Below are 27,414 nucleotides of genomic sequence, written 5' to 3'. Positions count from 1 at the left end.
ATCACCACGGCAACCGCGGGCCGAGGGCCGGGCCGCTTGCCAGGGCCTCCTAGCCCCCGCCCCGGCCCTCGGCCCCACTCCGAGCCACTGCCGACCCCGGGGCCTAGCTCTGTGGAACCCGCGCGCAGAGGGCCGGGCCGCGCGTCCGGGCAGCCCCGCACCCGGCCCGGCCCTCTGCCCGGCTCCTGGCTGCTGCCGACACCGGGGCCTAGCCGGCGGAGGGCCGGGCCGCGCGCCCGGGCCTCCTAACGGCCGGCCCGGCCCTTGACCCCGCTCCAGGCCGCTGCCAACCTCGGAGCTTAGCTCCGCGTCACCCGACGGCGGAGGGCCGGGCCGCACCCTGGGGCCGCCCCACGCCAGGCCCAGCCCTCGGGCCCGCTCCAGGCCGCTGCCGACCCCGGGGCTTAGCTCTGCAGCACCCGCCGGCGGAGGGGCAGGCCCGGCCCTTGGCCACGCTCCGGGCGGCTGCTGACCCCGGGGCTTAGCTCCTCGGCACATGCCAGCGGAGGGCCAGGCTGCGCGTCCGGTTCGCCCTTCGCCTGGCACGGCTCTCGCCCCCGCTCCGGGCCGCTGCTGACCCCGGGGCTTAGCTCTGTGGCACCTGCGGGCCGAGGGCCGGGTCGCACGCCCGGGCTGCATGGCGCCCGGCCAGGCCTTTGGCCCCGCTCTGGGCCGCTGCTGACCCTGGGGCTTATCACTGCGGCAACCGCGGGCCGAGGGCCGGCCGCTCGCCCGGGCCGCCCGGCCCCCGCCCCGGCCCTCGGCCCCACTCCGAGCCGCTGCCGACCCCGGGGACTAGCTCCGCGGTACCCACGCGCAGAGGGCCGGGCCGCACGTCCAGGCAGCCCCGCGCCCGGCGCGGCCCTCTGCCCCGCTCCTGGCCCCTGCCGACACTGGGGCCTAGCCGGCGGAGAGCCGGGCCGCGCGCCCGGGCCTCCTCACACCCGGCCCGGCCCTCTACCCCGCTCCGGGCCGCTGCCGACCCCGGAGCTTAGCTCCGCGGCACCCGCCGGCGGAGGGCCGGGCCACGCGTCCTGGCTGCTCCGCGCCTGGCCCGGCCCTCGGCACCGTTTTCGGCCGCTGCCGACCCCGGGTCTTAGCTCTGTGGCACCCGCCGGCGGAGGGACGGGACGCACGCCCGGGCAACCCCGCGCCCGTCCTGGCCCTCGGCCCCGTTCCGGGCCGCTGCCGACTCTGGGGCTTAGCTCGGCGGCACCTGCGGCCGGAGGGCTGGGCCGCGCGCACAACCTGCCCTGCGCCCGGATAGGCCCACGGCTCCTTTCCGGGCCGCTGCTGACCCTGGGACTTAACTCCGCGGAAACCACCGGCGGAGGGCAGGGCCGCGCGCCCGGGCCGCCCAGCACCCGGCCCGTCCCACGGCCCTGCTCTGGGCCGCTTCTGACCCCAGGGCTTAGCTCCGCGGCACCCGCGGGCCGAGGGCCGGGTAGCGTGCCCGGGCCGACCCGTGCCCCGACCGGCCCTCGGCCCCGCTCCGGGCCACTCTGGACCCCGGGGCTTAGCTCCGCGGCAACCGCCAGCCGAGGGCCGGGCCGCGCGTCAAGGCCGCCCCGCGCCCAGCCAGGCCTGCAGCCCCGCTCCGGACCGCTGCCGACTCCTGGGCTTAGCTCCACAGCACACGCTGGACGACAGCCGGGCCGCGCGTCCTGCTGCCCCGCGCCAGGCCCGGCCCTCGGCCTGTTTTTGGCCGCTGTCGACCCCGGGGCTTAGCTCCGCGGCACCCGCCGGTGGAGGGCAGGGCCGCGCGCCCTGGCCGCCCTACGCCCGTCCCGACCCTCGGCCGCGCTCCGGGCTGGTGCCAACCCCGGGTCTTACCTCTGCGGCACCCGCGGGCCAAGTGCCGGGCCGCGCTCCCGGGCCGCCCTGCGCCCGTCCCGGCCCTCGGCCCCGCTCCGGGCTGGTGCCAACCCCGGGGCTTACCTCCGCGGCACCCGATGGCAAAGGGCCAGGCCACGCGCCCGTGCCGCCTCACGCCCGGACGGCCTTCAGCCCCGCTCCGGGTCACTGCCAACCCCGGGGCTTAGCTCCGCGGCACCTGCGGGCCGAGGGCAGGGCCGCACGCCCGGGCCGCACCGCGCCCGGTCCGGCCTTCATCCCCGCTCCGGGCCACTCCCTATCCCGGGACTTAGCTCCGCGGCACCCACGGGCCGAGGGCAGGGCCACGCGCCCGGGCCGCACTGCGCCCGGCCCGGCCCTCGGCCCCGAAACAGGCTGCGTCCGACCCCGGGGCTTAGCTCCGCGGAACCCGCCGGCAGAGGTTCGGGCTGCGCGCCCGGGCTGCCCCGCTCCCGTCACGACCCTCGGCTGTGGTCTGGGCCGCTGACGACCCCGGGCCTTAGGTCGCGGCACCCGCAGGCCGTGGGCCGGGCCGAACACCCGGACCGCCCCGCGCCCGGTCCGGCCTTCATCCCCGCTCCGGGCCTCTGCCGAACCCGGGGATTAACTCGAAGGCACCCGCCGGTCGAGGGCCGGGCCGCGCGCCCAGGTCACTCCGTGCCCGGCCAGGCCCTCGGCCCCGCCCCGTTCCACTGCCGACCCCGGGGTTTAACTCCAAGGCACCCGCCGGTCGAGGGCCGGGCCGCGCGCCCAGGCCGCCCTGCGCACGGCCCCGCCCTCGGTCCCGCTCCCGGACGCTGTCTACCTCGGGGCTTAGCTCTGCGGCAACCGCGGGCCGAGGGCCGGTCTGCGCAACAGGACGCCACGCGCCCGTCCAGGCCCTCGGCCCCGCTCCGGACTGCTGCCGACTCCTGGGCTTAGCTCCACGGCACCCACCGGCGGAGGGCAGGGCCGCGCGCCCCGCGCCGCCCCGCGCCCGGCCCAGCCCTCGGCCCCGCTTCGGGCCGCTGCGGACCCCGGGGATTAGCTCTGCGGCACACGCCGGCCAAGGGCCGGGCCGCGCTAAAGTGCCGCCCCGCGCCCGGCCAGGCCGTCGGCCTGGCCCCGGGCCGCTGCCGACCCCGGGGCTTAGCTCCGCGGCACGTGCCGGCGGAGGGCTGGGCCGCACGCCCGAGCCGCCCCGCGCCCGAACTGGCTCTCGGCTCCTTTCTGGGCCGCTGTCGACCCCGGGGCTTAGCTCCGCGGCACCCGCGGGCCGAGGGCCGGGCCGAGTGCCCGGGTCGCACCGCACACGGCCTGGCCCTCGGCCCCGCACGGGGCCGCACCCGACCCCGGGGCTTAGCTCCGCGGCAACCGCGGGCCGAGGGCCGTGGCGCACGCCCGGGTCGCACCACGCATGGCCTGGCCCACGGCCCTGCACCGGGCCGCACCTGACCCCGGGGCTTAGCTCCATGGCAACCGCGGGCCAAGGGCCAGGCCGTGTGCCTGGGTTGCACCGCGCACGGCCTGGCCCTCGGCCCCGCACCGGGCCGCACCCGACCCTGGGGCTTAGCTCCGCGGCACGCGCTGGCCGAGGGCCAGGACGCGCGCACGGCCGCCCCGTACATGGCCCTGCCCTCAGCCTCGTTTTGGGCCGCTGCCGACCCTGGGGCTTAGCTCCGTGGCACCCGCCGGCGGAGGGCTGGGCTGCGCGACCAGGCCGCCCTGTGTCCGGCATGGCCCTCGGCCCTGCTCCGGGCCGCTGCCGACCCAGGGACTTAGCTCCGCAGCACCAGCCGGCGGGGGGCTGGGCCGCGCGCCCGGGCCGCCCCTCGCCCGGCCCGGCTCTTGTCCCAGCTCCGGGCCGCTGCAGGCCCCCGGACTTAGCTCCGCGGCACCCGCCGGCCGAGGGCCGGGCCGCGCGCCCAGGCCGCCCCGATCCCGGCCAGGCCGTCGGCCCCGCTCGAGGCAGCTGCGGACCCCGGGGCTTAGCTCTGCGGCAAATGCCTGCGGAGGGCCGGGCCGCAGCCCAGGCAGCCCCGCATATGTCCCGGTCCTCGGCCCTGCTCCAGGCCACTGTGGACCCCAGGGCTTAGCTCCGTGGAACCCGCCGGCCGAGGGCCAGGCCGCGCGTCAGGCCACCCCGCACCCGGCCCAACCCGTGCCCCCGTTCCAGGTCGCTGCCGAACCCGGGAGTTAGCTCCGCAGCACCCGCCGGGCGAGGGCCGGGCCGAACGCCCGGACCGCCCCGCGCCCGGCCCGGCCTTCGTCCCAGCTCCGGGCCGCTGCCGAACCCGGGGCTTAACTCGAAGGCATCCGCCGGTCGAGGGCCGGGCCGCGTGCAAGGGCCGCCCCACGCCCGGCCAGGCCCTCGGCCCCGCCCCGTTCACTGCCGACCCCGGGGTTTAACTCCAAGGCACCCGCCGGTCGAGAGCCGGGCCGTGCGCCCAGGCCGCCCTGTGCCCTGCCCCGCCCTCGGCCCTGCTTCCGGCCGCTGTCGACCTGGGGGCTTAGCTCCGCAGCAACCGAGGGCCGAGGGCCGGTCCGCGCAACCGGGATGCCACGCGCCCGTCCTGGCCCTTGGCCCCGCTCCGGACCGCTGCCGACTCCTGGGCTTAGCTCCACGGAACCCGCCGGTGGAGGGCAGGGTCGCGCGCCCGGGCCGCCCCGCGCCCGGCCCGGCCCTCAGCCCCGCTACAGGCCGCTGCGGACCCTGGGGATTAGCTCCGCGGCACACGCCGAGCAAGGGCCGGGCCGCGCTAAAGTGCCGCCCCGCGCCCGGCCAGGCCCTCGGCCTGGCTCCAGGCCGCTGCCGACCCCGGGCCTTAGCTCCGCGGCACCCGCCAGCGGAGGTCTGGGCCGCGCGCCCGAGCCGACTCGTGCCCGGACAGGCTCTCGGCTCCTTTCTGGGCCGATGCCGACCCCGGGGCTTAGCTCCGTGGCAACCGCGGGCCGAGGGCTGGGCCGCGTGCCCGGGTCGCACCGTGCACGGCCTGGCCCTCAGCCCCGCACCGGGCCACACCCGACCCTGGGGCTTAGCTCCACGGCAACCATGGGCCGGGGGCCGTGACGCTCGCCCTGGCTGCACCGCGCCCGGCCCGACGCTCGGCCCCGCACTGGGTCGCTGCCGACCCGGGTCTTAGATCTTCGGTACCCTCCGGCGGAGGGCAGGGCCGCGTGCCCGGGCCGTACCGTGCGCCCGGGCCGCCCTGCGCGCCCGGCCGTCCCGCGGACCCGGGCCGCCCCGCGCCCGGCCCGGCACTCGGCCCCGCCCCGTTCCACTGCCGACCCTGGGGCTTAACTCCAAGGCACCCGCCAGGTCGAGGGCCGGGCCGCGCGCCCAGGCCGCCCCGCGTCCGGCCCTGCCCTCGGCCCCGCTCCCGGCCGCTGTCGACCCCGGGCTTAGCTCCGCGGCAACCGTGGGCCGAGGGCTGGTCCGCGCAACCGGGACGCCACGAGCCTGGCCCCGCCCTCGGCACCACTCCTGGCCGCACCTCAAGGCTGCCCCGTGCCAGGCCCGGCCCGCGGCCCCGCTCCGGGCTGCTGCCGCCCCCTGGGCTTAGCTCCATGGCACATGCTGGCCGACGGCCGGACCACGCGCCTGGGCCAGCCACGCCCGTCCCGGCCCTCGGCCCCGCTTCGGGCTGCTGCCGAACCCGGGGCTTAGCTCTGCGGCACACGCCCGCGGAGGGCCGGGCCGCACGTCCAGGCAGCCCCGCGCCAGGCCCTGCCCTCGGCCCCGTTTTTGGCCGCTGCCGACCCCGGGCTTAGCTCCGCGGCACCCGCCGGCGGAGGGCAGGGCCGCGTGCCCGGGCCGCCCTGCTCCCGGGCCGGCCCTCGGCCCCACTCTGGGCCGCTGCCGACCCCAGGGCTTAGCTCCACGGCTCCCGCGGGCCGAGGGCCGGGCCAAGCGCCCTGGCTGCCATGTGCCCGTCCCGACCCTCGGCCGCACTCTGGCTCGCAGCCAACCCCGGGGCTTAGCTCCACGGCACCCATGGGCCGAGGGCTGGGCCGCAGGCCCGGGCCGCCCCGCGCCTGGCCCGGCACTAGGCCCCGCCCTGTTCCACTGCCGACACTGGGGCTTAACTCCAAGGCCCCCACCTGCCGAGGACTGGGCCAAACGCCTGGACCGCCCCGTGCCCGGCCCAACCCTCGGTCCCGCTCCGGGCCGCTGCAGACCCCGGGGCTTAGCTCCGCGGCACCCGCGGGCCGAGGACATGGCTGCGCGCCCGGGCCGCACTGCGCCCAGCCCGGCACTCGGCCCCGTACCAGGCTACTCCCAACCCCGGGGCTTAGCTCCACGGCACCCGGGGGCCGAGGGCCGCGCCGCTCGCCCGGGCAGCCCCGCACCCGTCCCGGTCCTCGGCCCCGCTCCGGGCCGCTGTCGACCCCGGGGCTTAGCTCCGCGGAACCCGCCGACGGAGGGGAGGGCCGGGCCGAGCGCCCGGGCCACCCTGCTCACGTCCCGACCCTCGGCCGCGGTCCGGGCTGCTGCCGAACCCGGGGCTTAGCTCCGCGGCACCCGCGGGCCGAGGGCTGGGCCATGCTAGGGCAGCCCCGCGCCCAGCCAGGCCCTCGGCCCCGCTCCGGACCGCTGCCAACGCAGGGACTTAGCTCCGCGGCACCTGCGGGCCGAGGGCCGGGACGCGCGCCCGGGCTGCCCTCAGCCCGGCCGGCCCTCGGCCCCGCTCCGGGCCGCTGCTTACCCCGGGCCTTAGCTCTGCGGCACCCGCCGGCGGAGGGCCAGCCACGCGCCAGGGCCACCCTGCGCCTGGCCCAGCCCAAGTCCCCACTCCGGGCCGCTGCCAACCCCGGGACTTAGCTCTGCGGCACCTGCGGGCCGAAGGCCGGGACGCGCGCCCGGGCTGCCCTCAGCCCGGCCGGCCCTCGGCCCTGCTCCGGGCCGCTGCTGACCCCGGGTCTTAGCTCCGCGGCACGCGCCGGCCGAGGGCCGGGCCTCAGGCCCGGACCGCCCCGCGCCCGGCCCGGCTTTCGTCCCCGCTCCGGGCCGCTGCCGAACCCGGGGCTTAACTCGAAGGCATCCGCTGGTCGAGGGCCGGGCCGCGCGCAAGGGCCGCCCCACGCCCGGCCAGGCCCTCGGCCCCGCCCCGTTCACTGCCGACCCCGGGGTTTAACTCCAAGGCACCCGCCGGTCGAGGGCCGGGCCGCGCGCCCAGGCCGCCCTGCGCCCTGCCCCGCCCTCGGCCCTGCTTCCGGCCGCTGTCGACCTGGGGGCTTAGCTCTGCAGCAACTGCGGGCCGAGGGCCGGTCCGCGCAACCGGGATGCCACGCGCCCGTCCTGGCCCTTGGCCCCGCTCTGGACCGCTGCCGACTCCTGGGCTTAGCTCCATGGCACCCGCCAGTGGAGGGCAGGGCCGCGCGCCCGGGCCGCCCCACGCCTGGCCCGGCCCTCAGCCCCGCTACAGGCCGCTGTGGACCTTGGGGATTACCTCCGCGGCACACGCCGGCCAAGGGCCGGGCCGCGCTAAAGTGCCGCCCCCACGCCCGGCCAGGCCCTCTGCCTGGCTCCAGCCGCTGCCGACCCCGGGCCTTAGCTCCGCGGCACCCGCCGGTGGAGGGCTGGGCCGCGCGCCCAAGCCGCCTCGCGCCCGGACAGGCTCTCGGCTCCTTTCTGGGCCGATACCGATCCCGGGGCTTAGCTCAGTGGCAACCGCGGGCCGAGGGCCGGGCCGCGTGCCCGGGTCGCACCGCGCACGGCCTGGCCCTCAGCCCCGCACCGGGCCACACCCGACTCCGGGGCTTAGCTCCGCGGCAACCGCGGGCCGGGGGCCGGGCCGCTCGCCCTGGCTGCACCGCGCCCGGCCCGACCCTCGGCCCCGCACCGGGTCGCTGCCGACCCGGGTCTTAGATCTTTGGTACCCTCCGGCGGAGGGCAGGGCCGCGTGCCCGGGCCGTCCCGTGCGCCCGGGCCGCCCTGCGCGCCCGGCAGTCCCACGGACCCGGGCTGCCCCGCGCCTGGCCCGGCACTCGGCCCCGCCCCGTTCCACTGCCGACCCTGGGGCTTAACTCCAAGGCACCCGCCAGGTCGAGGGCCGGGCCGCGCGCCCAGGCCGCTCCGCGTCCGGCCCTGCCCTCGGCCCCGCTCCCGGCCGCTGTCGACCCCGGGCTTAGCTCCGCGGCAACCGTGGACCGAGGGCTGGTCCGCGCAACCGGGACACCGTGCGCCCGGCCCCACCCTTGGCCCCGCTCCTGGCCACTGTGGACCCGGGGGCTTAGCTCCGCGGCAACCGCCGGCTGAGGGCCGGGCCGCACCTCAAGGCCGCCCCGTGCCAGGCCCATCCCGCGGCCCCGCTCCGGGCTGCTGCCGCCCCCTGGGCTTAGCTCCACGGCACATGCTGGCCAACGGCCGGACCGCGCGCCCGGGCCAGCCGCGCCTGGCCCGGCCCTTGGCCCCGCTCCGGGCTGCTGCCGACCCCGGGGCTTAGCTCTGCGGCACACGCCCGCGGAGGGCCGGGCCGCACGTCCAGGCAGCCCCGCGCCAGGCCCTGCCCTCGGCCCCGTTTTTGGCCGCTGCCGACCCCGGGCTTAGCTCCGCGGCACCCGCCGGCGGAGGGCAGGGCCGCGCGCCCGGGCTGCCCCGCTCCCGGGCCGGCCCTCGGCCCCACTCCGGGCCGCTGCCGACCCCAGGGCTTAGCTCCGCGGCTCCCGCGGGCCGAGGGCCGGGCCGAGCGCCCTGGCTGCCACGCGCCCGTCCCGACCCTCGGCCGCACTCCGGGTCGCAGCCAACCCCGGGGCTTAGCTCCGCGGTACCCGCAGGCCGAGGGCTGGGCCGCGGGCCCGGGCCGCCCTGCGCCTGGCCTGGCCCTTGGCCCCGCTCCGGGCTGGTGCCAACCCCGGGGCTTACCTCCGCGGCACCCGACGGCAGAGGGCCGGGCCGCGCGCCCGTGCCGCCTCACGCCCGGACGGCCTTCGGCCCCGCTCTGGGTCGTTGCCAACCCCAGGGCTTAGCTCCGCGGCACCCGCGGGCCGAGGACCGGTCGCGCACCCGGACCGCCCTGCGCCCGGCCGGCCCTCTGTCCCGCTCCGGGCCACTCCCGACCCCGGGACATAGCTCCGTGGAAACCGCGGGCCGAGGGCCTGGCCACGCTCCTGGGGCGCACTGCGCCCGGCACGGCACTCGGCCCCACTCCGGGCCGCTGCCGACCCCGGGGCTTAGCTCCGTGGCACCCGGGGGCCGAGGGCTGGGCCGCGCTAGGCAGCCCCGTGCCCGGCCAGGCCCATTGGCCCCGCTCTGGCCGCTGCCAACCCCGGGGCTTAGCTCTGTGGCACCCACGGGCCGAGGGCCGGGACACGCGCCTGGGCCGCCCTGTGCCCGGCCGGCCCTCGGCCCCGCTCCGGGCCACTCCTGACCCCGGGACTTAGCTCCGTGGCACCCGCGGGCAGAAGGCCGGGCCGCGCGCCCTGGGTGCACTGCGCCCGGACCGGCCCTCGGGCCCGCTCCAGGCCCCTGCCGACCCCGGGGCTTAGCTCCGCGGCACCCGTGGGCCGAGTGCAGGGCCACGTGCCCGGGCCGCACCGCGCCCGGCCCGGCCCTCAGCCCCGCACTAGGCCGCTCCCGACCCTGGGGCTTAACTCCGTGGCACCCGGGGGCTGAGGGCCGGGCCACGCGCCCGTGCAGCCCCGCACCCGTCCCGGTCCTCGGCCCCGCTCCGGGCCGCTGCCGACCCCGCGGCTTAGCTCCGTGGAACCAACCGACTGAGGGCGGGCCGCGCCAGGGCCGCCCTGCTCACGTCCCGACCCTCGGCCGCGGTCCGGGCCGCTGCCGACCCCGGGGCTTAGCTCCGCAGCACCCACAGGCCGCGGGCCGGGCCGAATGCTCGGACTGCCCCGCGCCCGGCCCGGCCTTCGGCCCCGCTCCGGGCCGCTGACGACCCCGGGGCTTAGCTCTGCGGCACACGCTGGCGGAGGGCCGGGCGGCATGCCCAAGCAGCCCCGCGTACGGCCCGGTCCTTGGCCACGCTCCAGGCCGCTGTGGACCCTGGGGCTTAGCTCCGCGGAACTCACCGGCCAAGGGCCAGGCCGCGTGTCAAGGCCGCCCTGCGCCCGGTCCAACCCGCGGCCCCGCTCCGGGCCGCTGCCAACCCCGGGACTTAGCTCCACAGCACCCGCCGGCCGAGGGCCGGGCCGAACACCCGGACCGCCCCGCCGCCCGCCCGGCCTTTGTCCCCGCTCCGGGCCGCTGCCGAACCCGGAGCTTAACTCCAAGGCACCCGCCGGTCGAGGGCCGGGCTGCGCGCCCAGGCCGCCCCTCGCCCCGCCAGGCCCTCGGCCCCGCTCCCGGGCGCTGTCAACCCCGGGGCTTAGCTCCGCGGCAACCACGGGCCGAGGGCCGGTCCGCCATCCAGGATGCCACGCTCCTGTCCCAGCCCTCAGCCCTGCTCCGGACCGCTGCCAACTCCTGGGCTTAGCTTCACGGCACCCGCCGGCGGAGTGCAGGGCCGCGCGCCCGGGCCGCCCCGCGCCCGGCCCAGCCCTCAGCCCCGCTACGGGCCACTGCTGACCCCGGGGATTAGCTCTGCGGCACATGCCGGCCAAGGGCCGGGCCGTGCTAAAGAGCCGCCCCACGCCCGGCCAGGCCCTCGGCCTGGCTCCTGGCCGCTGCCGACCCTGGGGCTTAGCTCCGCGGCACCCGCCGTCGGAGGGCAGGGCTGCGCGCCCGAGCTGCCCCGCGCCCGGACAGGCTCTCGGCTCCTTTCCGGGCCGCTGCCGACCCCGGGGCTTAGCTCTACGGCAACCGCGGGCCGAGGGCCGGGCCGCACGCCCGGGTCGCACCGTGCACGGCCTGGCCCACGGCCCTGCACCGGGCCGCACCCGACCCCGGGGCTTAGCTCCGTGGCACCCGCTGGCCGAGGGCCGGGACGCGGGCATGGCCGTCCCGCACCCGGCTCTGCCCTCAGCCCCGTTTTGGGCCACTGCCGACCCTGGGGCTTAGCTCCGTGGCAACCGCTGGCGGAGGGCCGGGCTGCGCGACCAGGCCGCCCTGTGCCCGGCCTGGCCCTCGGCCCCGCTCCGGGCCTCTGCCGACCCCGGGGCTTAGCTCCGCAGCACCAGCCGGCGGGGGGCCGGGCCGCGTGCCCGGGCCGCCCCTCGCCCGGCACGGCCCTCGTCCCAGCTCCGGGCCGCTGCAGGCCCCGGGGCTTAGCTCCGCGGCACATGCGGGCCGAGGGCCGGGCCGCGCGCCTGGGCCGCCCCGTGCCCGGCCTGGCCCTCGGACCCTCACCGGGCTGCTCCCGACCCCGGGGCTTAGCTCCGCGGCACCCGCGGGCCGGGGGCCGGGCCGCTCGCCCTGGCCACACCGCGCCTGCCCCGGCCCTCGGCCCCGCACCGGGTCGCTGCCGACCCGGGTCTTAGATCCGCGGCACCCTCTGGCGGAGTGTCGGGCCGCTCCCGGGCCGCCCCGCGCGCCCGTGCCGCCCCGCGCGCCCGGGCTGCTCCACGCGCCCGGGCCACGCCACGCCCGGCCCGGCACTCGGCCCCGCCCCGTTCCACTGCCGACACCGGGGCTTAACTACAAGGCACCCGCCAGGTCGAGGGCCGGGCCGTGCTCCCAGGCCGCCCCGCACCTGGCCCCGCCCTCGGCCCCGCTCCCGGCCGCTGTCGACCCCGGGCTTAGATCCGCGGCAACCTCGGGCCGAGGGCCGGTCCGCGCAACCGGGACGCCATGCGCCCGGCCCTGCCCTCGGCCCTGCTCCCGGCCACTGTGGACCCCAGCGCTTAGCTCCGCGGCACCCGCCGACGGAGGGCCGGGCCGCGCGGCCAAGCCGGCTGCGCCCGTCCTGGCCCACGGCCCTGCTCTGGGCCGCTGTTGACCCCAGGGCTTAGCTCCGCGGCAACCGCCGGCTGAGGGCCGGGCCGCACCTCAAGGCCACCCCGCACCAGGCCCGGCCCGCAGCCCCGCTCCGGGCCGCTGCCGCCCCCTGGGCTTAGCTCCACGGCACATGAGGGCCGATGGCCGGGCCGCACGCCCGGGCCACCTGCGCCCGGCCCGGTCCTCGGCCCCGCCCTGGGCCGCTGCCGACCCCGGGGCTTAGCTCCGTGGCACCCGCCGGCGGAGGGCCGGGCCGCGCGCCAGGGCCACCCCACGCCTGGCCCAGCCCACGTCCCCGCTCCGGGCCACTGCCGACCCCGGGGCTTAGCTCCGAAGCACCCGCCGGCCGAGGGCCGGGCCGAACGCCCGGACGGCCCCGCGCCCGGCCCGGCCTTCGGCCCCGCTCCGGGCCGCTGCGGACCCCGGGGCTTAGCTCTGCGGCACACGCCGGCGGAGGGCTGGGCCGCACGCCCAGGCAGCCCCGCGCCAGGCCCGGCCCTCGGCCCCGTTTTGGGCCGCTGCTGACCTTCGGGGCTTAGCTCCGCGGCACCCTCTGGCAGAGGGCAGGGCTGTTCGCCCGGGCCGACCCGCTCCGGGGCCGGCCCTCGGCCCCACTCCAGGCCACTGGCGACCCCAGGCCTTAGCTCCGCGGCTCCCGCGGGCCGAGGGCCTGGCTGCGCGCCCTGGCCGCCCCGCGCCTGTCCCGACCCCTGGCCGCGCTCTGGGTCGCAGTTAAACCCCGGGGCTTAGCCCCGCGGCACCCGCAGGCCGAGGGCCGGGCCGCGGGCCTGGGCCGCCCTCTGCCCGGCCCGGCCCTCGGCCCCGCTCCGGGCTGGTGCCAACCCCGGGGCTTACCTCCGCGGCACCCGACGGAAGAGGGCCGGGACGCGCGCCCGTGCCGCCTGCCGCCTGGACGGCCTTCGGCCCCGCTCCAGGTCGCTGCCAACCCCGGGGCTTAGCTCCGCGGCACCCGCTAGCCGAGGGCCGGGCCGCGCGCCCGGGGCCGCCCTGCGTCCGACCGGCCCTCGGCCCCGCTCCGGGCCACTCCCGACCCCGGGACATAGCTCCGTGGAACCCGCCGAGTGAGGGCCGGGCCGCGCGCCCGGGCCGCCCTGCTCCCGTCCCGACCCTCGGCCGCCGTCCGGGCCGCTGCCGACCCCAGGCCTTAGCTCCGTGGCACCCGTGGGCCGAGGGCTGGGCCGCGCGCCCGGGCAGCCCCGCGCCGGGCCTGGCCCTCGGCCCCACTCCGGGCCGCTGCTGACCCCGGGGCTTAGCTCTGCGGCACCCGTGGGTCGAGGGCCGGGCTGCGCACCCTCGCCGCCCTGCGACCGTCCCAACCCTCGGCCATGCTCCGGGCCGTTGCCGACCCCGGGGCTTAGCTCCGCGGCAACCGCCGGCGGAGTACCGGGCCGCGCTCCCGGGCTGCCCCGCGCCCCGCCCAATCCGCGGCTGCGCTCCTGGCCGCTGCCGACCCCACCCCGGGGCTTAGCTCCGTGGCATACGCGAACTGAGGGCCTGGCCGCGCGCGCGGGACGCCCCACGCCCGGCCCGGCCCTTGGCCCCCCTGTGGGCCGCTGCCGACCCCAGGGCTTAGCTCCGTGGCACCCGCCGGCGGAGGGCCGGGCCGCGCGACGGTGCCGTCCCGAGCCTGGCCCAGCCCTGGCCCAGCTCCGGACCTCTGCCGACCCCGGGGCTTAGCTCTGCGGCACACGCCGGCGAAGGGCCGGGCCGCATGCCCGGGCCACTCCACGCCTGGCCCGGCCATCGACCCCGCTCCGGCCCTTGCCAAACCCTGGGCTTAGCTCCACGACACCCGCTGGCAGAGGGCCGGGTCGTGCGCCCGGTCCGCCCCGCGCCCGGCCTGGCCCTCGGCCCCGCTCCGGGCCGCTGCCGACCCCGGGGCTTAGCTCCGCGGCAACCGCGGGCCATAGGCCAGTCCGCGCAACCGTGAGGCCACGCGCCCATCCCGGCCCTCGGCCCCGCTCCGGGCTGCTGCCGACCCTGGGCCTTAGCTCCGCGGCACCTGCCGGCAGAGGGCTGGGCCACTAGCCCCGGCCGCCCTGCACCAGGCCCCGTCCGTGGCCCCGCTCCGGGCCGATGCTGACCCTGGGGATTAGCTCCGCGGCACCCACGGGCCGAGGGCCGGGCCGCGCGCCCGGGATACCCCGCGCCTGGCCCGGCCCTCGGACCCGCTCTGGGCCGCTGTGCAGCACCCGCCGGCGGAGGGCAGGGCCACGCGCCAGGGCTGCCCAGCGCCCGGACCGTCCCTCGGCCCCGCTCCCGGCCGCTGTCGACCCCGGGGCTTAGCTCCGCAGCAACCATGGGACGAAGGCCGGTCTGTGCAACTGTGACGCCACGCGCCCGTCCCGGCCCTCGGCCTTGCTCCGGGCCGCTACCGACCCCGGGGATTAGCTCCGCGGCACAAGCCGACGGAGGGCCGGGCCGCGCGTCCTGGATGCCCCGCGTCTGGCCCGGCCTTCTGCCCCGCTCCGAGCCTCTGCCGACACCGGGGCTTAACTCCGCGGCACCCGCCGGCTGAGGGCCGGGCCGTGTGCCTGGGCCAACCTGCTCCCGGACCGGCCCTCGGCCCCGCTTCGGGTTGCTGCCTACCCTGGGGCTTAGCTGCGCGTCATCCGCCGGCCGAGGACCGGGCCGCACGCCCGGGCCACCCCGCACCAGGCCCGGCCCTCGGCCCCGGTTTTGGCCGCTGCCGACCCCAGAGCTTAGCGCCGCGGCAACTGCAGGCCAGGGCCGGGCCACGCGCCCAGGCCGCACTTCGCGCGGCCTGGCCCTCGGCCCCATACCGGGCCGCTCCCGACCCAGGAGCTTAGCGCTGCGGCAACCGCGGGCCAAGGACCGGGCCGCGCGCTCGGGCCGCACCTCGCCTGGCCCGGCCCTAGGCCCAGCTCCGGGCCGCTGCCGACCCCGGGGCTTAGCTCCGCGACATCCGGGGGCCGAGGGCCATGCCGCCTGCCCGGGCCGCACCGCGCCCAGCCCGGCCCTCGGCTCCGCACCGGTCCAATGCCGACCCCGGAGCTTAGCTTCGCGGCACCCGTGGGCCGAAGGCCGGGTCAAGTTCGCGGTCCGCCCCGCTCCTGTCCCGACCTTCGGCCGCACTCCTGGCCGCTGCCGACCCCGGGGCTTAGCTTTGCGGCACCGGCCGGCCGAGAGCCCGGCCGCGGGCCTGGGTAGCCCCGCGCCCGTGCCGGCCCTCGGCCCCTCTCCAGGCCGCTCCCGAACCCGGGGCTTAGCTCCGCAACAGCCGTGGGCCGAGGGCTGGGCCGCGCGCCAGGGCCGCAACGCGCCTGTCCCAACCCTCAGCCGTGCTCGGGGCCGCTGCCGACCCCGGGGCTTAGCTTCGCGGCACCCGCTGCCCGAGGGCCGGGTCTAGCTCCCTGGCCACCCCGCTCCCGTCCCGACCCTCGGCCACGCTCCGGACAATGCTGAACCTGGGGCTTAGCTCCGCGGCACCCGCGGGCTGAGGGCCGGGTCAAGCTCCCGGGCTGCCCCACTCCCGTCCCGACCCTCGGCCCCACTCCGGACCGCTGCCGTCCCCGGGGCTTAGCTCCGTGGCACCCGCCGCCAGAGGTCCAGGCCGGTGCCTGGGCCGACCCGCCTACTTCCAGGCCCTCGGCCCCGCTCCGGATCACTGCCGACCCCGGGGATTAGCTCCACGGCACCCGCGGGCCGAGTACTGGGCCGCACGCCCGGGGCGCCCCACGCCCAGCCTAGCACTCGGCCCCACTCCAGGCTGCTGCTGACGCCGGTGTTTAGCTCCTCGGCACCGGCCAGCGGAGAGCCAGGACGCGCGTCCGTGCTGCCCCGCGCCTTGCGCCGCCCTCCACCCCGCTCCCGGCTGCTGTCGACCCCTGGGCTTAGCTCCGCGGCTACCACGGGCCGAGTGCCGTTCCGCGTGCCCGGGAAGCCACACGCCCGTCCCGGCCCTCGGCTCCGTTCAGGGCCGATGCCAACCCCGGGGCTTAGCTCCGAGGAACCCGCCGGTCGAGGGCCGGGCTGCGCGCCCAGGCCGCCCCGCGCCCTGCCCCGCTCTCGGACCCGCTCCCGGCCACTGTCGACCCCGGGGCTTAGCTCCGCGGCAACAGTGGGCCGAGGGCCGGTCCGCGCAGCCGGGATGCCACGCGACCGTCCCGGCCCTCGGCCCTGCTGCGGGCCACTGCCGAGCCCGGGGATTAGCTCCGCGGCACAAGCCGATGGAGGGCCGGGCCGTGCGCCCAGGCCGACCTGCGCCTGGACCGGCCTTCGGCCCCGCTTCGGGTTGCTGCCGACCCTGGGGCTTAGCTCCGCGTCACCCGCTGGCCGAGGACCGGGCCGCATGCCCGGGCCATCCCGCGCCAGGCCTGGCCCTCGGCCCCGTATTTGGCCGCTGCCGACCCCGGGGCTTAGCTCTGCGGCACCCGCCGGCCAAGGGCCGGGCCGCGCTACAGTGCCGCCCCGTGCCTGGCCCGGCCCTAGGTCCCACTCTGGGCCGCTCCCGACCCCGGGGCTTAGCTCCGCGACACCCGCGCAACGAGGGCCAGGCTGCGCTCCCAGGCCGCCCCGCGCACGGCCTGGCCCTCGACCCCGCACCGGGCCGCTCCCGACCCCGGGGCTTAGTGCCGCGGCAACCGAAGCCCAGGGCGGGGCCGCGCACCCAGGCCGCACTTCGCACGGCCTGGCCCTCGGCTCTGCTCCGGGCCGATGCCGACCCCGGGGCTTAGCGCTGCGGCAATCGCCGGCCAAGGCCCGGGCCGCGCTACCGTGTCGCCCCGCGCCCGGCTTGGCCCTCGGCCCGACCCGGTCCACTTCCAACCCCGTGGCTTAACTCCAAGGCACACGCCGGTCGAGGGCCGGGCCGCGTGCCCAGGCCGCCTGCGCCCGGCCCCGCCCCCGGCACCACTCCCCGCCGCTGTCGACCCCGGGGCTTATCTCCGCAGCATCCGCCGGCGGAGAGCCGGGCCGCGCGCCCGGTCCGCCCCACGCCCAGCCTGGCCCTCGGCCCCGCTCCGGACCCCCGCCGTCCCCGGGGCTTAGCTCCGTGGCACCCGCCGCCAGAGATCCGGGCCGGTGCTCGGGCCGACCCGCCTACTTCCAGGCCCTCGGCCCTGCTCCGGGCCGCTGCCGAACCCGGGGATTAGCTCCGCGGCCCCCGCGGGCCAAGGGCTGGGCCGCGCGCCAGGGCCGCAACGCGCCTGTCCCGACCCTCAGCTGCGCTCGGGTCCGCTGCCGACCCCAGGGCTTAGCTTCGCGGCACCGGCCGGCCGAGTGCCCGGCCGCGGGCCCGGGTAGCCCCGCGCCCGGGCCGGCCCTCGGCCCCGCTACGGGCCGCTCCCGACCCCGGGGCTTAGCTCCGCAACAGCCGTGGGCCGAGGGCTGGGCCGCACGTCCGGGTCGCACTGCGCACGGCCTGGCCCACGGCCCTGCACCGGGCCACAGCCGACCCTGGGGCTTAGCTCCGCGGCACCCGTGGGCCGAGAGCTGGGTCAAGCTCCCGGGCCGCCCCGCTTGCGCCCCGACCCTCGGCCGCGCTCCGGGCCGATGCCGACCCCGGTGCTTAGCTCCGCGGCGCCCGCGGGCCGAGGGCCGGGTCAAGCTCCCGGGCCGCCCCGCTCCCGTCCCGACCCTCGGCCGTGCTCTGGGCCGCTGCCGATCCCGGGGCTTAGCTCCGCGGCATCCGCCGGTGGAGTGCCGGGACGCACGCCCGGGCTGCCCCGCGCTCTGCCCGGCCCTCGGCCCCGCTCTTGGCTGCTGCCAACTCCGGGGCTTAGTTCCCGGCACCCACCTGCGGAGGGCCGGGCCACTCTCCTGGGTCGCCCTGCGCCAGTCCCGGCCCTTGGCCCCGTTCCGGGCCACTGCCGACCCTGGGGCTTATCTCCATAGCATGCGCCGGCAGAGGGGCGGAACGTGCGCCCCTGGCCGCCCCGCGACCGGCGCTACCCTTGGTCTCGCTCCGGGCCACTGCCGACCCCAGGGCTTAGCTCCGCGGCACCCGCCGGCCAAGGCCCGGGCCGCGCTACCGTGTCGCCCCGCGCCCGGCTTTGCCCTCGGCCCCGACCCGGTCCACTGCCGATCCCATGGCTTAACTCCAAGGCACACGCCGGTCGAGGGCCAGGCAGCGCGCCCATGCCGCCCCGCGCCCGGCCCCACCCTCGGCACTGCTCCCTGCCACTGTCGACCCTGGGGCTTATCTCCGCAGCATCCGCTGGCGAAGAGCCGGGCCGCGCGCCCGGTCCGCCCCATGCCCAGCCTGGCCCTCGGCCCCACTCCGGACCGCTGCCGGCCCCGGGGCTTAGCTCCGTGGCACCTGCCGCCAGAGGTCCGGGCCGGTGCCCGGGCCGACCCGCCTACTTCCAGGCCCTCTGCCCCGCTCCGGACCGCTGCCGACCCCAGGGGGGATTGGCTCCGCGGCATCCGCGGGCCGAGTACTGGGCCGCGCGCCTGGGTCACCCCACGCCCAGCCTAGCACTCGGCCCCACTCCAGGCTGCTGCTGACGCCGTTGTTTAGCTCCTTGGCACCGGCCAGTGGAGAGCCGGGCTGCGCGTCCGTGCCGCCCCGCGCCTTTCGCCGCCCTCCACCCCGCTCCCGGCTGCTGTCGACCCCTGGGCTTAGCTCCGCGGCTACCACGGGCTGAGGGCCGTTCCGCGCACCCGGGAAGCCACACGCCCGTCCCGGCCCTCGGCTCCGTTCAGGGCCGATGCCGACCCCGGAGCTTAGCTCCACGGCACCCGCCGGTCGAGGGCCGGGCCGCGCGCCCAGGCCGCCCCGCGCCCTGCCCCGCTCTCGGACCCGCTCCCGGCCACTGTCGACCCCGGGGCTTAGCTCCGCGGCAACAGTGGGCCGAGGGCCAGTCCGTGCAACCGGGATGCCACGCGCCCGTCCCGGCCCTCGGCCCTGCTGCAGGCCGCTGCGGACCCCGGGGATTAGCTCCGCGGCACAAGCCGACAGAGGGCCAGGCCGCACATCCTGGATGCCCCGCGTCCGGCCCTGCCCTCTGCCCCGCTCCGGGCCTCTGCCGACACCGGGTCTTAACTCCGCGGCCTCCGCCGGCAGAGGGCCGGGCCGTGCGCCCGGGCCGACCTGCGCCTGGACTGGCCCTCGGCCCCGCTTTGGGTTGCTGCCGATGCCGGGGCTTAGCTCCGCAGCACCCAACTGCGGAGGGCCGGGCCGACCTCCCGGGTCGCCCTGCGCCAGTCCCGGCCCCTCGGCCCCGCTCCGGGCTGCTGCCGACGCCGGGGCTTAGCTCCGCGGCATCCGCCGTCGAGGGCCGAGCCGCGAGCCTGGGCCGCCCCGCGCCCAGCCCCGTTCTCGGCCCCGCTCCCGGCCACTGTCGACCCCGGGGCTTAGCTCCGCGGCAACAGCGGGCCGAGGGCCGGTCCGCGCGCCCGGGAAGCCATATGCCCGTCCCGGCCCTCGGCTCCGTTCAGGGCCGATGCCGACCCCGGGGCTTAGCTCCGCGGCACCTGCCGGTCGAGGGCCGGGCCACGCGCCCAGGCCAGCCCGCGCCCTGCCCTGCTCTCGGACCCTCTCCGGGCCACTGTCGACCCCGGGGCTTAGCTCCGTGGCAACAGCGGGCCGAGGGCCGGTCCGCGCAGCCGGGATGCCACGCGCCCGTCCCGGCCCTCGGCCCTGCTGCGGGCCGCTGCCGACCATGGGGATTAGCTCCGCGGCACAAGCTGACGGAGGGCCGGGCCGTGTGCCCGGGCCGACCTGCGCCTGGACAGGCCCTCAGCCCCGTTTTTGGCCGCTGCCGACCCCGGGGCTTAGCTCTGCGGCACCCGCTGGCCAAGGGCCGGGCCACGCTACAGTGCCGCCCAGCGCCCGGCCCGGCCCTAGGCCCCGCTCCGGGCCTCTCCCGACCCCGGGTCTTAGTTCCGCGACACCCGCGGACCAAGGGCCGGGCTGCGCGCCTAGGCCGCACCTCGCCCGGCCTGGCCCTCGGCCCAGCTCCGGGCCGCTGCCGACCCCGGGGCTTAGCTCCGCGGCATCCGCTCGCCGAGGGCCATGCCGCCCACCCGGGCCGCACCGCGCCCAGCCCGGCTGTCGGCCCTGCTCAGGGCCGATGGCGACCCCAGAGCTTAGCTCCGCGGCACCCGCGGGTCGAGGGCCGGGTCAAGCTCCCGGGCCGCCCCGATCCCGTCCCGACCTTCGGACACGCTGCGGGCAGCTGCCGACCCTGGGGCTTAGCTCAGCGGCACCCGCCGGTGGAGTGCCGGGCCGCACGCCCGGGCTGCCCCGCGCCCGGCCCGGCCCTCGTCCCCGCTCTTAGCCACTGCCGACCCCGGGGCTTAGCTCCCGGCACTCACCTGTGGAGGGCCGGGCCGCTCTCCTGGGTCGCCCTGCGCCAGCCCCGGCCCTTGGCCCCGCTCCGGGCCGCTGCCGACTCCGGGGCTTATCTCCGCAGCATCCACCGGCGGAGGGGAGGAACGCGCGCCCCTGGCCGCCCCGCGACCAGCGCTACCCTTGGTCCTGCTCCGGGCCACTGCCAACCCCGGGGCTTAGCTCCGCGGCACCCGCCGACCAAGGCCCGGGCCGCGCTACCGTATCGCCCCGTGCCCGGCTTTGCCATCGGCCCCAACCCGGTCAACTGCCGACCCTGTGGCTTAACTCCAAGGCACACGCCGGTTGAGGGCCAGGCCGTGCGCCCAGGCCGCCCCTCGCCAGGCCCCACCCTCGGCACCGCTCCCTGCCGCTGTCGACCCCGGGGCTTATCTCCGCAGCATCCGCCGGCGGAGAGCCGGGCCGCGCGCCTGGTTCGCCCCACGCCCAGCATGGCCCTCGGCCCCACTCTGGACCGCTGCCGTCCCCGGGGCTTAGCTCCGTGGCACCTGGTGCCAGAGGTCCGGGCCGGTGCCCGGGCTGACCCGCCTACTTCCAGGCCCTTGGCCCCGCTCCGGACCACTGCCGACCCCGGGGATTAGCTCCGCGGCACCCGCGGGCCAAGTGCCATGCCGCGCGCCGAGCCACCCCGCGCTAGGCCCGACCCTCTGCCGCGCTCCGGCCCGCTGCTGACCCCTTGGCTTAGCTCCGCGGCAACCGCGGGCCGAGAGCCGGGCCGCTCGCCCGGGCTGCCCCGCGCCCGGCCCGGCCCTCGGCCTAGAAGCGGGCCGCTGTCGACCACGGGGCTGAGCTCCGCGGCACCCGTGGGCCGAGGGCCGATCCGTGCGCCCGAGCTGCCCCGCGCCTGTCCCGACCCTTGGCCGCGATTCTGGCCGCTGCTGATCCCGGGGCTTAGCTCCGCAGCACCCGCCGGTGGAGGGCCGGGCCGCAAGCCCGTTCCGCCCCGCGATCAGCCTGGCCCTTGGCCCCGCTCCGGGCGGCTGATGACCCCGGGGCTTAGCTCCGCGGCACCCGCCGGTCGAGGGCTGGGCCGCGTGCCCAGGCCGCCTCGCGCCCTGCCCCGCTCTCGGCACCGCTCCCGGCTAGTGTCGACCCCGGGGCTTAGTTCCACGGCACCAGCGGGCGGAGGGCCGGTCCGCGCAACCGGGATGCCACGCGCCCGTCCCGGTCCTCGGCACTGCTCCGGGCCGCTGCCGACCCCAGGGATTAGCTCCGCGGCACAAGCCGGCGGAGGGCCGTGCCGCACGTCCTGGATGCCCCGCGTCCGGCCTGGCCCTCTGCCCCGCTCCGGGCCTCTGCCGACCCCGGGGCTTAACTCCGCAGCACCCGCCGGTGGAGGGCAGGGCCGTGCGCCTGGGCCGACCTGCTCCCAGACCGGCCCTCGGCCCCGCTTCGGGTTGCTGCCGACCCCGGGTCTTAGCTCCACGTCACCCGCCGGCCGAGGACCGGGCCGCACGCCTGGGCCACCCCGCGCCACGCCCGGCCCTCGGCCCAGCTCCGGGCCGCTGCCGACCCCGGGGCTTAGCTCCGCGGCATCCGCGGGCCGAGGGCCATGCCGCCCGCCCGGGCCGCACCGCGCACAGCCCAGCCCTCGGCCCCGCTCCGTGCCGATGCCGACCCCGGAGCATAGCTCCGCGGCACCCGCGGGCGGAGGGCCGGGTCAAGCTCCCGGGCCACCCCGCTCCCGTCCCGACCTTTGGCCGCGCTCCGGGCCGCTGCCGACCCCGGGGCTTAGCTCCGCGGCACCCTCCGGTGGAGTGCCGGGCCACACGCCCGGGCTGCCCCGCGCCCGACCCGGCCCTCGGTCCCGCTCCGAGCAGCTGCCGACCCAGGGGATTAGCTCCGCTGCACCCACGGGCCGAGGGCCGGGCCACGCGCCCTGGCCTCCCAGTGCCTGTCCTGGCTCTCGGCCATGCTCCGGGATGCTGTCAACAACGGTGCTTAGCTTTCCGGCATGCGCCGGCCGAGGGCCGGGCCTCGGCCCCGCTCTGAGCCGCTGCTGACCCTGATGCTCAGCTCCCCGGCACCCGCGGGCCAAGGGCCGGGACGCGTGCCCTTGCCGCCCCGCGCCCGTCCTGACCCTCGGCTTCGCTCCGGGCCGCTGCCGACCTTGGGGCTTAGCTCCGCGGAACATGCCGGCGGAGTGCCGGTCCGCGTGCCCGGCTGCCCCGTGCCCGGCCTGGCCCTCGGCCACGCTCCGGGCCACAGCCAACCCCGGGGCTTAGCACTGCGGCACCCGCTGGCTTAGGGCCGGGCCGAGCGCCGGGCCTCCCCACGCCCGTCACGACCCTCGGCCGCGCTCTGGGCCGCTGCCTACCCCGGGGCTTAGCTCCGCAGCACCCGCCGGCGGAGGTCAGGGCTGCGCGCCCAGTCCGTCCAGCGCCCTGCCCGACCCTCGGCCCTGCTCCGGGCCGCTGCCGACCCCGGGGCTTAGGTCCGCGGCACCCGCCGGCGGAGGGCAGGTCTGCCCGCCCGGTCCGTCCAGCGCCCTGCCCGGCCCTCGGCCCCGCCCTGGCCCACTGCCAACCCCGGGGCTTAACTCCAAGGCACCCACCAGTCAAGGGCCGGGCCGCGCGCCCAGGCCGCCCCACGCCCGGCCCCGCCCTCGGCCTCGCTCCCGGCCGCTCTCGACCCCGGGGCTTAGCTCTGTGGCTACCGCGGGACGAGGGCCGGTCCACGTGCCCGGGAAGCCACACGCCAGTCCCGGCCCTCGGCCCCGTTCCGGGCCGCTGCCGACCCCGTGGCTTAGCTCCGCGACACCTGCGGGCCGAGTACTGAGCCACGCGCCTGGGCTGCCCCACGCCCAGCCTAGCACTCGGCCCCGCTCCAGGCTGCTGCTGACGCCGGTGTTTAGCTCCTCGGCACCGGCCAGGAGAGGGCTGGGCCGCGCGTCCGTGCCGTCCCGTGCCTTGCGCCGCCCTCCACCCCGCTCCCGGCTGCTGTCGACCCCGGGGCTTAGCTCCGAGGCTACCACTGGAAGCCACACGCCTGTCCCGGCCCTCAGCTCCATTCAGGGCCGATGCCGACCCCAGGGCTTAGCTCCACGGCACCCGCTGGCGGAGGGGCGGACCGGGCGCCCGGGCCGCCCCGCACCCTTCACGGCCCTCGGCCCCGCTCCGGGCCGCTGCCGACCCCGGGACTTTGCTCTGCGGCACCCGCCGGCCAAGGGCCGGGCCGTGCTACAGTGCCACCCCGCGCCCGGCCCCGCCCTAGGCCCCGCTCCGGGCTGCTCCCGAACCTGGGGCTTAGCTCCACGGCACCCGGGGGCCGAGGGTCCGGCCGTGCTCCCGGGCCGCACCGTGCCCAGCCAGGTCCTCGGCCCCACACCGGGCCACTGCCGACCCCGGGGCTTAGCTCCGCGGCACCCGCTGGCAGAGGGGCGGACCGGGCGCCCGGGCTGCCCCGCGCCCTTCACGGCCCTCGGCCCCGCTCCGGGCCGCTGCCGACCCCGGGGCTTTGCTCTGCGGCACCCGCCGGCCAAGGGCAGGGCCGCGCTTCAGTGCCACCCCGCGCCCGGCCCCGCCCTAGGCCCCGCTCCGGGCTGCTCCCGACCCCGGGGCTTAGCTCCGCGGCACCCGCGGGCCGAGGGTCGGGCCGTGCTCCCGGGCCGCACCGCGCCCAGCCAGGTCCTCGGCCCCACACCGGGCCACTGCCGACCCGGGGCTTAGCTCCGCGACACCCGCGGGCCGAGGGCCGGGCCGCGCGCCCAGGCCGCACCGCGCAGGGCCTGGCCCTCGACCCCACACCGGGCTGCTCCCGACCCTGGGGCTTAGCGCCGCAGCAACCGCAGGCCAGGGCCGGGCTGCGCGCCCAGGCCGCACTTCGCATGGCCTGGCCCTCAGCCCCGCACCGGGCCGCTCCCGACCCAGGGGCTTAGCGCTGCGGCAACCGCGGGCCAAGGACCAGGCCGTGCGCCCGGGCCGCACCTCGCCCGGCCCGGCCCTCTGCCCAGCTCTGGGCCGCTGCTGACCCCGGCGCTTAGCTCCCGGCACCCACCTGCAGAGCGCCGGGCTGCTCTCCCGGGTCGCCCTGCGCCAGTCCCGGCCCTCGGCCCCGCTCCGGGCCGCTTCCGACCCCGGGGCTTATCTCCGCAGCTTCCACCGGCGGAGGGCTGGTCTGCGCGTCGAGGCCGGCCGCGCCCGGCCCGGCCCTTGGCCCCGCTCTGGGCCGCTGCTGACGCCTGGGCTTAGCTCCGCGGCATCCGCCGTCGAGGGCCGCGCCGCGTGCCCGGGCCACCCCTCACCCGGCCCGGACCTCGGTCCCACTCCGGGCCGCTGCCGACCCAGGGGATTAGCTCCGCGGCACCCACGGGCCGAGGGCCGGGCCGCGCGCCCTGGCCTCCCCTTGCCCGTCCTGGCCCTCGGCCACTTTCCGGGCCGCTGTCGACAACGGGGATTAGCTTCAGGGCACCCGCCGGCCGAGGGCAGGGCCACGTGCCCTTGCCGCCCCTCGTCTGTCCTGACCCTCGGCTTCGCTCCAGGCCGCTGCCAACCCCGGGGCTTAGCTCCACGGAACACGCCGGCGGAGTGCTGGGCTGCGCGCCCGGGCTGCCCCGCGCCCGGCCCGGCCCTCGGCCGTGCTCCGGGCCGCTGCCTACCCGGGGGCTTAGCTCTGCGGCACGCGCCGACGGAGGGCTGGGCCGCGCCAGGGCCGCCCCGTGCCCTGCCCAGCACGGGGCCCCGCTCCGGGCCGCTGCCAACCTCTGGGCTTAGCTCCGCGGCATCCGCCGGCCGAGGGCCGGGCTGCACGCTCGGGCCGCCCCGCGCCCAGCCCGGCCCTCGGCCCCGCTCCGGGCCACTTCCAACGCCAGGGATTAGGTCCACGGCACCGGCCAGCAGAGGGCTGGGCCTCGCACCCGGGCCGCCCCGCGCCCAGCCCGGCCCTCGGCCCCGTTCCGGGCCGCTGCCGAACCCGGGGCTTAGCTCCGCGGCACCCGCCAGAGGAGGGCAGGGCTGCGCGCCTGGTCCGTCCAGCGCCCAGCCCGGCCCTCGGTCCCGCCCCGGGCCACTGCCAACCCCGGGGCTTAACTCCAAGGCACCCGCCGGTCGAGGGCCGGGCCGCGCGCCCAGGCCGCCCCACGCCCGGCCCCACCCTCGGCCTCGCTCCCGGCCGCTGTCGACCCCGGGGCTTAGCTCCATGGCTACAGCGGGCCGAGGGCCGGTCTGCACGCCCCGGAAGCCAAACGACCGTCCCGGCCCTCGGCCTCGTTCCGGGCCTCTGCCGACCCCGGGGCTTAGCTCCGCGCCAACCGCTGATGGAGGGACGGGCCGCTCGCCCAGGCTGCCCCACGCCCGGCCCAGTCCTCGGCGCCGCTCCGTGCCGCTGCAGACCCCGGGGCTTAGCTCCGTGGCACCAGCGGGCCGAGTACTGGGCCGCGCGCCCGGGCCACCCCATGCCCAGCCCAGCCCTCGGCCCCGCTCCGAGCTGCTGCTGACGCCGGTCCTTAGCTCCTCGGCACCGGCCGGCGGAGGGCCGTGCCGCGCGTCCGTGCCGCCCTGCACCTTTCGCTGCCCTCCGCCCCGCTCCCGGCTGCTGTCGACCCCGGGGCTTAGCTCCGCGGCTACCACGGGCCGAGGGCCGGTCCGCGCGCCCAGGAAGCCACACGCCCGTCCCGGCCCGCGGCCCCATTCCGGACCACTGCCGACCCTGGGGCTTAGCTCCGCGGCACCCGCCGGCCGAGGACAGGGCGGCGGGCCGGGACCACCCCGCGCCCGGCCCGGCCCGGCCCTTGGCGCCGCTCCGTGCCGCTGCCAACCCCGGGACTTAGCTCCGCGGCACCCGCCGGTCGAGGGCCGGGCCACGCGCCCAGGCCGCCCCCGCCCTGACCCGCTCTCGGTCCTGCTCCCGGCCGTTGTCGACCCCGGGGCTTAGCTCCGCGGCAACCGCGGGCCGAGGGCCGGTCCGTGCAACCGGGATGCCACGAGTCCGTACCGGCCCTCGGCCCTGCTCCGGGCCGCTGCCGACCCCCGGGGCTTAGCTCCGTGGCAACCGCCGGACGAGGGCCAGGCCGCGTGTCAAGGCCGCCCCACGCCGGCCCAGCCCGCGACCTCGCTCCGGGCCGTTGCCGACCCCAGGGCTAAGCTCCGCGGCACACGATGGCCAAGGGGGGGGCCGAGCGCTCAGGCCGGCCGGCGCCCGGGCTGGACCACGGCCCCGCTCCGGGCTGCTGCCGACCCGGGGCTTAGCTCCGCGTTACCCTCCGGCGGAGGGCCGGGCCGCCAGCCCGGGCCACCCCGCGCCCGTCCCGACCCTCGGCCTTGCTCCGGACCGCTGCCGACCCCGGGGCTTAACTCTGTGGCAACCGCCGGACGAGGGCCGGGCCGCGAGTCAAGGCCGCCCCACGCCCGGCATGGCCCGCGGCCCCGCTCCGGGCCGCTGCAAACCCCTGGACTTAACTCCGCGACACCCGCCTCCCGAGAGCGGGGCCACGCGCCCTGGCTGCCCCACACCCGGCCCGATCCTCGGCCCAGGTCCAGGACGCTGCCGACTCCGGGGCTTAGCTCCGCAGCACTTGCCAGCGGAGGGCCGGGCAGCGCGCCCGGGCCCGCCGCGCCCGGCCGGGACCTCGACTCCACGCCGGGCTGCTGCCGACCCCGGGGCATAGCTACAAGGCACCTGTGGGACGAGGGCCAGGCCATGCGCCCGGGCCGCCATGCGCCCAGCCCGGCCCTTGGCACCGCTCTGGGCTGCTGCCGACCCCTGGGCTTAGCTCCGCGGTGCACGCCGGCGGAGTCCCTGGCCGCGTGCCCGGGCCGCCGCGCTTCCGACCGGCCTTCGGCATCGCTCTGGGTCACTGCCGACCCCGGGGCTTAGCTCCGCGGCACCCGCCGATAGAGGGCTGGGCCGCGCGCCCGGGCTGCCCCGCGCCGGCCCAGCCCTCGGCCCCGCTCCGGGCTGCTGCCGACACCGGTGCTTAGCTCTGCAGCACCCGCGGGCCAAGGGCCGGGCCACACGCCCGGGCCGCACCATACCCGGCCCGGCCCTCGTCCCCGCACCGGGCCTCTCCCAACCCCGGGGCTTAGCTCCGCGACACCCGCGGGCCGAGGGCCAGGCCGTGCGCCCAGGCCGCACCACGCCCGTCCCGACCCTCGACCGCGCTCCGGGCCACTGCCGACCCCGGGGATTAGCTCCGCGGCACCCGTGGGCCGAGGTCTGGGCCGCGCGCCCGGGCCGCTGCACTTCCGGCCCGGCCCTCGGCCCCGCTCCGGGCCGCTGCCGAACCAGGGCTTAGCTCTGTGGCACCCGCCGGCGGAGGTCTGGGCCACGTGCCTGGGCCGCCCTGCGCCAGGCCCGGCCCTCGGCCCTGCTCCAGGCTGCTCCTGACGTCGGTGCTTCGCTCCTTGGCACTGGCCGGCGAAGGGCCAGGCTGCGCGCCCGGGCCGCCCCGCGACTGTCCCGACCCTCGGCCTCGCTCCGG

Source organism: Sorex fumeus, unplaced genomic scaffold, assembly GCF_029834395.1.
Source record: "Sorex fumeus unplaced genomic scaffold, SorFum_2.1 ptg000002l, whole genome shotgun sequence".
Taxonomy (NCBI): domain Eukaryota; kingdom Metazoa; phylum Chordata; class Mammalia; order Eulipotyphla; family Soricidae; genus Sorex; species Sorex fumeus.
This window is presented reverse-complemented; position numbering follows the sequence as displayed.